Below are 11,178 nucleotides of genomic sequence, written 5' to 3' on the forward strand. Positions count from 1 at the left end.
GGGTCTTGTCCATCACATCATTCTCCTAATGATGTGATCCCGTTATCAACGACATCCAATGTCCATAGCCAGGAAACCATGACTATCTGTTGATCACAACGAGCTAGTCAACTAGAGGCTCACTAGGGACATATTATGGTCTATGTATTCACACATGTATTACGATTCCCGGATAATACAGTTATAGCATGAATAAAAGACTATTATCATGAACAAAGAAATATAATAATAACACTTTTATTATTGCCTCTAGGGCATATTTCCAACAGTCTCCCACTTGCACTAGAGTCAATAATCTAGTTCACATCACCATGTGATTAACACTGACAGGTCACATCACCATGTGACCAACATCCAAAGAGTTTACTAGTGTCACTAAACTAGTTCACATCATCATGTGATCAAGACTCAATGAGATCTGGGGTTTGGTCATGTTCTGCTTGTGAGAGAGGTTTTAGTCAACGGGTCTGAACCTTTCAGATCCGTGTGTGCTTTACAAATCTCTATGTCATCTCCTAGATGTAGCTCCCACGCTCTATTTGGAGCTATTCCAAATAACTGTTCTGCTTGGAGCTATTCTAAATTATTGCTCCATTATATGTATCCGGTCTCTCTACTCAGAGCTATCCGGATAGGTGTCAAGCTTGCATCGACATAACCCTTTACGACGAACTCTTTTACCACCTCCATAATCGAGAAAATTCCTTAGTCCACTAGTTACTAAGGATAACTTTGACCGCTGTCTGTGATCCATTCTTGGATCACTCTTGTACCCCTTGACTAACTCATGGCAAGGCACACTTCAGGTGCGGTACACAGCATAGCATACTATAGAGCCTATGTCTTAAGCATAGGAGACGACCTTCGTCCTTTCTATTCTGCCATGGTCGAGCTTTAAGTCTTAACTTCGTACCTTACAACTCAGGCAAGAACTTCTTCTTTGACTGATCCATCTTGAACACCTTCAAGATCATGTCAAGGTATGTGCTCATTTGAAAGTACCATTAAGCGTTTTGATCTATCCTTATAGATCTTGATGCTCAATGTTCAAGTAGCTTAATCCAGGCTTTCCATTGAAAAACACTTTCAAAATAACCCTATATGCTTTCCAGAAATTCTATGTCATTTCTGATCAACAATATGTCAACAACATATACTCATCAGAAATTCTATAGTGCTCCCACTCACTTCTTTGGAAATACAAGTTTCTCATATACTTTGTACAAACCCAAAATCTTTGATCATCATCAAAGCATACATTCCAACTCCGAGATGCTCACTCCAGTCCTTAGAAGGATTGCTGGAGCTAGCATACCTTTTAGCATCCTTAGGATCGACAAAAACTTTCTGATTGTATTACATACAACCTTTCCTTACGAAAACTGGTAAGGAAACTCGTTTTGACATCCGTCTGCCAGATTTCATAAATGCAGCTAATGCTAACATGATTCCGACGGACTTAAGCATCGCTACGGATGAGAAAATCTCATCGTAGTCAACTCCTTGAACTTGTGAAAAACTCTTCGCCACAAGTCGAGCCTCATAGACGGTGAAATTACCATCCATGTCCGTCTTCTTCTTAAAGATCCATTTATCTTAATGGATTGCCGATCATCGGGCAAGTCCATCAAAGTTCATGCTTTGTTCTGATACATGGATACTATCTCGGATTTCATGGCTTCTAACCATTTGTCGGAATTCGGGCCCACCATCGCTTCTCCATAGCTCGTAGGTTCATTGTTGTCTAGCAACATGACCTTCAAGACAGGATCACCTTACCACTCCGAAGTAGTACGTGTCCTTGTCGTCCTACGAGGTTCGGTAGTGACTTGATCCGAAGCTTCATGATCACTATCATAAGCTTCCACTTCAATTGGTGTAGGTGCCACAGGAACAACTTCCTGTGCCCTGCCACACACTAGTTGAAGAGACGGTTCAATAACCTCGTCAAGTTTCCACCATCCTCCCACTCAATTCTTTCGAGACGAACTTTTCCTCGAGAAAGGACCCGATTCAAGAAACAATCCCTATTGCTTCCGGATCTTAATTAGGAGGTATACCCAACTGTTTTGGGTGTCCTATGAAGATGCATTTTGTCCGCTTTGGGTTCGAGCTTATCAACCTGAAACTTTTCCACATAAGCGTCGCAGCCCCAAACTTTTAAGAAATGACAGCTTAGGTTTCTCTAAACCATAATTCATACGGTGTCATCTCAACGGAATTACGTGGTGCCCTATTTAAAGTGAATGTGGTTGTCTCTAATGCATAACCCATGAACGATAGTGGTAATTCGATAAGAGACATCATGGTACGCACCATATCCAATAGGGTGCAACTATGATGTTCGGACACACCATCACACTATGGTGTTCCAGGCGGTATTAATTGTGAAACAATTTCCACAATGTCTAAATTGAGTGCCAAAACTCGTAACTCAGATACTCATCTTTATGATCATTTTATCTTCTTGTCACGATGATCTTCAACTTCACTCTGAAATTACTTGAACCATTCAATAATTCAGACTTGTGTTTCATCAAGTAAATATTCTCAACATCTACTCGAATCATCTGTGAAGTAAGAACATAATGATATTCACTGCATGCCTCAGCACTCATTGGACTGCACACATCAAAATGTGTTGCTTCCAACAAGTTGCTATCTTGTTCCATTTTACTGAAACCGAGGCTTTTCAGTCATCTTGCCTATGTGGTATGATTTGCATATCTCAAGTGATTCAAAATCAAGTGAGTCCAAACGATCCATCTGCATGGAGTTTCTTCATGCGTATACACCAATAGACATGGTTCGCATGTCTCAAACTTTTCAAAAACGAGTGAGTCCAAAGATCCATCAACATGGAGCTCCTTCATGCGTTTTATACCATTATGACTTACATGGCAGTGCCACAAGTAAGTGGTACTATCATTACTATCTTATATCTTTTGGCATGAAAATGTGTATCACTACGACCGAGATTCAATAAACCATTCCTTTAGGTGCAAGACCATTGAAGGTATTATTCAAAAATAGAGTAACCATTATTCTCCTCAAATGAATAACCGTATTGCGACAGACATAATCCAATCATGTCTATGCTCAACGCAAACACCAATCTCGATGGTAGAGGGAGCGTGTGATGCTTGATCATATCAACGTTGGAAACACTTCCAACACATATCGTCATCTCACGTTTAGCTAGTCTCCGTTTATTCCGTAGCTTTTATTTCGAGTTACTAACACTTAGCAACCGAACCGGTATCTTATACCCTGGTGCTACTAGGAGTACTAGTAAAGTACACATTAACATAATGTATATCCAATATACTTCTATCGACCTTGCCAGCCTTCTCATCTACCAAGTATCTAGGGTGGTTCTGCTCCAGTGGCTGTTCCCCTTATTACAGAAGCACTTAGTCTCGGGTTTGGGTTCAACCTTGGGTTTCTTCACTAGAGCAGCAGCTGAATTGCCGTTTCATGAAGTATCCCTTTGTTCCCTAGCCCTTCTTGAAACTAGTGGTTTCACCAACCATCAACAATTGATGCTCCTTCTTGATTTCTACTTTCGCGGTGTCAAACAACGCGAATATTTCAAGGATCATCATATCTATCCCTGATATGTTATAGTTCATCACGAAGCTCTAGCAGCTTGGTGGTAATGACTTTGGAGAAACTATCACTATTTCATCTGGAAGATCAACTCCCACTTGATTCAAGTGATTGTTGTACTCAGACAATCTGAGCACAAGCTCAACAATTGAGCTTCTCTCCTTAGTTTGCAGGCTAAGAAAATCGTCGGAGGTCTTATACCTCTTGACGTGGGCACGAGCCTGAAATCCCAATTTCAGCCCTCGAAACATCTCATATGTTCCGCGATGTTTCGAAAAACGTCTTTGGTGCCTTAATTCCAAACCGTTTAACTGAACTATTACGTAGTTATCAAAACGTGTATGTCCGATGTTCACAACATCCACAAACGACGTTTGGGGTTCAGCACACTGAGCAGTGCATTAAGGACATAAGCTTTCTACTGTCCGCATAATTGCTACTATCAACTTTCAACTATATTTTCTCTAGGAACATATCTAAAACAGTAGAACTAAAGCGCGAGCTACGACATAATTTGCAAAAGGTCTTTTGACTATGTTCAGGATAATTAAGTTCATCTTATGAACTCCCACTTAGATAGACATCCCTCTGGTCATCTAAGTGATCACATGATCCGAGTCAACTAGGCCGTGTCCGATCATCACGTGAGACGGACTAGTCATCATCGGTGAACATCTTCATGTTGATCGTATCTACTATACGACTCATGCTCGACCTTTCGGTCTCCGTGTTCCGAGGCCATGTCTGCACATGCTAGGCTCGTCAAGTTAACCCTAAGTGTTTTCGCTGTGTAAAACTGTCTTACACCCGTTGTATGTGAACGTAAGAATCCATCACACCCGATCATCACGTGGTGCTTAGAAGCGACGAACTGTAGCAACGGTGCACAGTTAGGGGAGAACACTTCTTGAAATTTTGTAAGGGATCATCTTATTTACTACCGTCGTCCTAAGTAAACAAGATGCATAAACATAATAAACATCACATGCAATTATATAGTTGTGACATGATATGGCCAATATCATATAGCTCCATTGATCTCCATCTTCGGGGCTCCATGATCATCTTGTCACCGGCATGACACCATGATCTCCATCATCATGATCTCCATCATCGTGTCTTCATGAAGTTGTCACGCCAACGACTACTTCTACTTCTATGACTAACGCGTTTAGCAATAAAGTAAAGTAGTTTACATGGCGTTCTTCAATGACACGCAGGTCATACAAAAAATAAAGACAACTCCTATGGCTCCTGCCGGTTGTCATACTCATCGACATGCAAGTCGTGAATCCTATTACAAGAACATGATCAATCTCATACATCACATATATCATTCATCACATCCTTTTGGCCATATCACATCACATAGCATACCCTGCAAAAACAAGTTAGACGTCCTCTAATTGTTGTTGCATGTTTTACGTGGCTGCTATGGGTTTCTAGCAAGAACGTTTCTTACCTACGCAAGACCACAACGTGATATGCCAATTGCTATTTACCCTTCATAAGGACCCTTTTCATCGAATCCGTTCCGACTAAAGTGGGAGAGACTGGCACCCGCTAGCCACCTTATGCACCAAGTGCATGTCAATCGGTGGAACCTGTCTCACGTAAGAGTACGTGTAAGGTCGGTCCGGGCCGCTTCATCCCACAATACCGTCGAAACAAGATTGGACTAGTAACGGTAAGCATATTGAACAACATCAACGCCCACAACTACTTTGTGTTCTACTCGTGCAAAGAATCTACGCAATAGACCTAGCTCATGATGCCACTGTTGGGGAACGTAGCAGAAATTCAAAAAATTTCCTACGTATCACCAAGATCTATCTATGGAGAGACCAGCAACGAGTAGAAAGGAGAGTGCATCTACATACCCTTGTAGATCGCTAAGCGGAAGCATTCAAGTGAACGGGGTTGATGGAGTCGTACTCGTCGTGATTCAAATCACCGATGATCAAGTGCCGAACGGACGGCACCTCCGCGTTCAACACACGTACAGCCCGGTGACGTCTCCCACGCCTTGATCCAGCAAGGAGAGAGGGAGAGGTTGAGGAAGACTCCATCCAACAACAGCAGCACAACAGCGTGGTGGTGGTGGAGGAGCGTGGCAATCCCGCAGGGCTTCGCCAAGCACCATGGGAGAGGAGGAGTAGGAAGAGAGGTAGGGCTGCACCAAGAGGGAGAGAACTCATGTGTATGGCAGCCCCAAACCTCATCTATATATAGGGGGAAGGGGGGGCTGCGCCCCCTTTAGGGTTTCCCACCCCCAAGGGGTGCGGCCAGCCCTAGATGGCAAAGGGGGTGGCGGCCAAGAGGGGAGAGGAGAGGGAGGCGCACCAATATGGGCCTTAAGGCCCATCTGGACTAGGGTTTGCCCCCTCCCACTCTCCCTTGCGCCTTGGCCCCCTTGTGGGGGGCGCACCAGCCCTCCTAGGGGCTGGTTCCCCTCCCACACTTGGCCCACGCAACCTTCTGGGGCAGGTGGCCCCACTTGGTGGACCCCCGGGACCCTCCCAGTGGTCCCGGTACAATACCGATATCGCCCGAAACTTTTCCGGTGACCAAAACAGGACTTCCCATATATAAATCTTTACCTCCGAACCATTCCGGAACTCCTCGTGACGTCCGGGATCTCATCCGGGACTCCGAACAACATTCGGTAACCACATACAAGCTTCCTTTATAACCCTAGCGTCATCGAACCTTAAGTGTGTAGACCCTACGGGTTCGGGAGACATGTAGACACGACCGAGACGTTCTCCGGTCAATAACCAACAGCGGGATCTGGATACCCATGATGGCTCCCACATGTTCCACGATGATCTCATCGGATGAACCACGATGTCAAGGACTTAATCAATCCCGTATTCAATTCCCTTTGTCTATCGGTATTTTACTTGCCCGAGATTCGATCGTCGGTATCCAATACCTTGTTCAATCTCGTTACCGGCAAGTCACTTTACTCGTTCCGTAACACATCATCCCGTGATCAACTCCTTGGTCACATTGCGCATATGATGATGTCCTACCAAGTGGGCCCAGAGATACCTCTCCGTTTACACGGAGTGACAAATCCCAGTCTCGATCCGCATAAAACAATAGATACTTTCGGAGATACCTGTAGTGCACCTTTATAGTCACCCAGTTACGTTGTGACGTTTGATACACCCAAAGCACTCCTACGGTATCCAGGAGTTACACGCTCTCATGGTCAAAGGAAGAGATACTTGACATTGGCAAAGCTCTAGCAAATGAACTACACGATCTTTTGTGCTAGTCTTAGGATTGGGTCTTGTCCATCACATCATTCTCCTAATGATGTGATCCCGTTATCAACGACATCCAATGTCCATAGCCAGGAAACCATGACTATCTGTTGATCATTAGTTTTAGAAAAAATATAAACTTTCTGTTAGTGCCATTAGTTTTCAAATTTGAAAACACTTTTTTAGTTTTTTTGTTTTCTTTGTTGCTTTATTTATTTTATTTTGTGATTAACTTTACTATAAAAATAGTTTTTCCTGTTTTTTGATTTGTTTTTTGCATTATTTATTTTCTTTTATTTTTTGCTTTAATTTTTAATTCTGTTTGCTATTAGGTTAGCAAAATTATAAACTTTCTGTTAGTGCCATTAGTTTTAGAAAAATTATAAACTTTCTGTTAGTGCCATTAGTTTTCAAATTTGAATAGTTAAAATTTGAATTCTTTGAAAATTGTTTGAATCACAAGTTTGTGATTAACTTACTAAAAAATGAGAATAGATGCGCTTATAGAGAATACTTGATGCACTTCGTGTACAAAATGGACAATCACTTTCGAAGTATCAAAGTTTCGGACAATAACTGTGCCACATCATTGGCTAGGACGAATGGTTCGTCTGTGTACCCAAGATTGTTTAGATCCACTATTGTCATACCGTACTGTGGGTCTACCTGTACCCCGCCTCCTGACATATTGATCCATTTGCCTCAACACATAAAACCTTGAACCATAAGACATGAAAGCATTTCAAATGAACTCTGAAAAAGTTGAAAGTTGGGATGGTATCATAATTTCACCCACATAGCATGTGCATGTACAAAACGGACAATGGTAGCATGTTCGTGTGTTACAAAGTTGGCATGGTATCATCATAATAGTTGCGGGAGAAAGTCTTCACTTTTTCTTCGCTTGTGTCATTTGCTTATTGCGCCGTAACCATGGATAATCTTCATTGTTTATCAGGATGCTTGGGTCAGCCTTAACATTGAAGGGATGAATTTCATGAAACTTTTCATAATCTTCAGACATGTCTGTCTTGCCGTCCACTCCCAGGATGTCCCTTTTTTTGAAAGAACTATGTGGCGCTTTGGCTCATTGTATGATGTATTCGCTTCCTTATCTTTTCTTTTTCTCGGTTTGGTAGACATGTCCTTCACATAGATAACCTGTGCCACATCATTGGCTAGGACGAATGGTTCGTTAGTGTACCCAAGATTTTTCAGATCCACTGTTGTCATTTTGTACTGTGGGTCTACCTGTACCCCGCCGCCTAACAGATTGACCCATTTGCACTTAAACAAAGGGACCTTAAAATCAGGTCCGTAGTCAAGTTCCCATATGTCCACTATGTAACCATAATATGTGTCCTTTTCACTCTCGGTTGCTGCATCAAAGCGGACACCGCTGTTTTGGTTGGTGCTTTTTTGATCTTGGGCGATCGTGTAAAATGTATTCTCATTTATCTCGTATCCTTTGTAAGTCAATACAGTCAAAGATGGTCCCCTGGACAACAAGTACAACTCATCACAAACAGTGTTGTCACTCTGAGACGTGTTTCCAACCAACTGCTGAAAGTCCTGATGTGTTCACATGTAATCCAGTCGTTGCACTGCTCAGGGTGTTTGGAGCGCAGACTGTTCTTGTGTTCATCGACATACGGGGTCACCAAGGTAGAGTTCTATAGAACTGTGTAGTGTGCTTGAGACCAAGAATATCCGTCCCTGCATATTATTGAGTCTCTTCCAAGAGTGCCTTTCCAGTCAGTCTCCCCTCATACCGCAATTTAGGGAGATCTATCTTTTTAAGGCCAGGAATGAAGTCAACACAAAACCCGATAACATCCTCTGTTTGATGGCCCATGGAGATGCTTCCTTCTGGCCTAGCGCGGTTACGGACATATTTCTTTAGGACTCCCATGAACCTCTCAAAGGGGAACATATTGTGTAGAAATACGGGCCCCAGGATGACAATCTCGTCGACTAGATGAACTAGGACGTGTGTCATGATATTTGAAAGATCGTGGATGTCGCCTAGAGGGGGGTGAATAGGCGTTTTAAAATAATTGTGATTTAGGCTTGAACAAATGCGGAATAAACCTAGCGGTTAATTTGTCAAGCACGAAACCTAAAACAACTAGGCTCACCTATGTGCACCAACAACTTATGCTAATCAAGACAAGCAACTATGTGATAGCAAGATATATGACAAGAAACAATATGGCTATCACAAAGTAAAGTGCATAAGTAAAGAGCTCGGGTAAGAGATAACCGAGGCACGTGGAGACGACGATGTATCCCGAAGTTCACACCCTTGCGGATGCTAATCTCCGTTTGGAGCGGCGTGGAGGCATAATGCTCCCCAAGAAGCCACTAGGGCCACCGTAATCTCCTCACACCCTCGCACAATGTAAGATGCCGTGATTCCACTAAGGGACCCTTGAGGGCGGTCACCGAACCCGTACAAATGGCAACCCTTGGGGGCGGTCACCGAACCCGTACACTTTGGCAACCCTTGGGGGCGGTCACCGGTACCCGTCAAATTGCTCGGGGCGATCTCCACAACCTAATTGGAGACCCCGACGCTTGCCCGGAGCTTTACACCACAATGATTGAGCTCCGAACAACACCAACCGTCTAGGGCGCCAAGGCACCCAAGAGGAACAAGCTCTAGGGTGCCCAAACACCCAAGAGTAATAAGCTTCTCAAACTTCACTTCCACGTATCACCGTGGAGAACTCAAACCGATGCACCAAATGCAATGGCAAGGTCACACAGAGTGCCCAAGTCCTTCTCTCTCAAATCCCACCAGAGCAACTAATGCTAGGGAGGAAAATGAGAGGAAGAACAAGAAGGAGAACACCAAGAACTCCAAGATCTAGATCCAAGGGGTTCCCCTCACATAGGGGAGAAAGTGATTGGTGAAAATGTGGATCTAGATCTCCTCTCTCTTTTCCCTCAAAAACTAGCAAGAATCCATGGAGGGAGTGAGAGTTAGCAAGCTCAAAGAAGGTCAATAATGGGGGCAAAAACGAGCTCAAGAGATGGGGAACCATTGGGGAAGAAGACCCCCTTAAATAGGTCCCCACGAATCTGCCCGTTATGTACAGAACAACATAGGAGCGGTACAACCTCTATGAGCACCGGTACAACCGGTAACAGGCAATAAGCGGTACAATCGGCCCACAACCGCCCAACAACCGCACCACAACAGAGACCAGTCCGGTGGTAGAGCGGTACATGACCGGTACAACCTCCGGACCAATTCTGGAGCAGTACAACCGCTCCAAACACCGGTTGTACCGGTCAAGCGGTACAACCTCTCCATGGGACGGTACAACCTCTCTGTGTAAAACAGGCAATATCAAAACAGCCACAACTTTCGCATACGAGCTCCGAATTCAACGAAACCAAGTTTGTTGGAAAGCTAACGACAAGGGCTAACACAATCTTGAGAGAAATATCAATAAGAAGCAAGTGAGAAAAGGACCATAATAAAATGGTGAGAACCCTTCCTCGGAAAAGACCGGTAAAATCTCCAACACCGAAAACATCATAGAAGATGCATGCGAACTCCGTTTTTGATGAACTCAAGCTTGTCATCAAGATGACCATAAGCTCTAAGACTCACAAATGGAACCAAACAAGAACCAAGAAAGATGATGCAAGGATGCAATGGTTTAAGCTCTTGACTAATGATACGATCAAGCTACTTCCTAGAGAGCCCCCCTTGATAGTACGGCAATTGATCCTACAACCCGGTCTCCCAACTACCACTATGAGACCGGTAAAATAGAAAACCTATCAAGGGCGAACCTTTTCCTTACACATAGTCCACTTGAGCTAGATGATGACGATCTTGACTTCCTCAAGTTGGACCACATTTCTTGATTGTGTTGGCTTGATGAAGACTAGTTGATTGCTTCCCCATACTCCACTTTGGGTGAGCCACTCTTTGGCACATCTTCACAATTCCATTGACACCACAATGGACAACAAGCTTCAAGCTTGATTTCTACCCCATACTCCATTATGTGTGAGCCTCTCTTCGAGTTGCTCCACTTGAACTTGCACACTGCAAACGTGATGACGATCACCACTTGATGCCATCCTCCATGGTTGTATGAGATCTTCCTCTTGACGCAAGACCATGGAACATACCTAACCCCACAAAGAAATCTCACGCAGACCATGGGTTAGTACACAAAGCGTAATGGACAATGCTTACCATACCATGGGATCACTTGATCCCTCTCGGTACTTCTTCTACGCTTTGTGAGTTGATCAACTTGATTCACTCTTGACT

Source organism: Triticum aestivum, chromosome 4A, assembly GCF_018294505.1.
Source record: "Triticum aestivum cultivar Chinese Spring chromosome 4A, IWGSC CS RefSeq v2.1, whole genome shotgun sequence".
NCBI lineage: Eukaryota > Viridiplantae > Streptophyta > Magnoliopsida > Poales > Poaceae > Triticum > Triticum aestivum.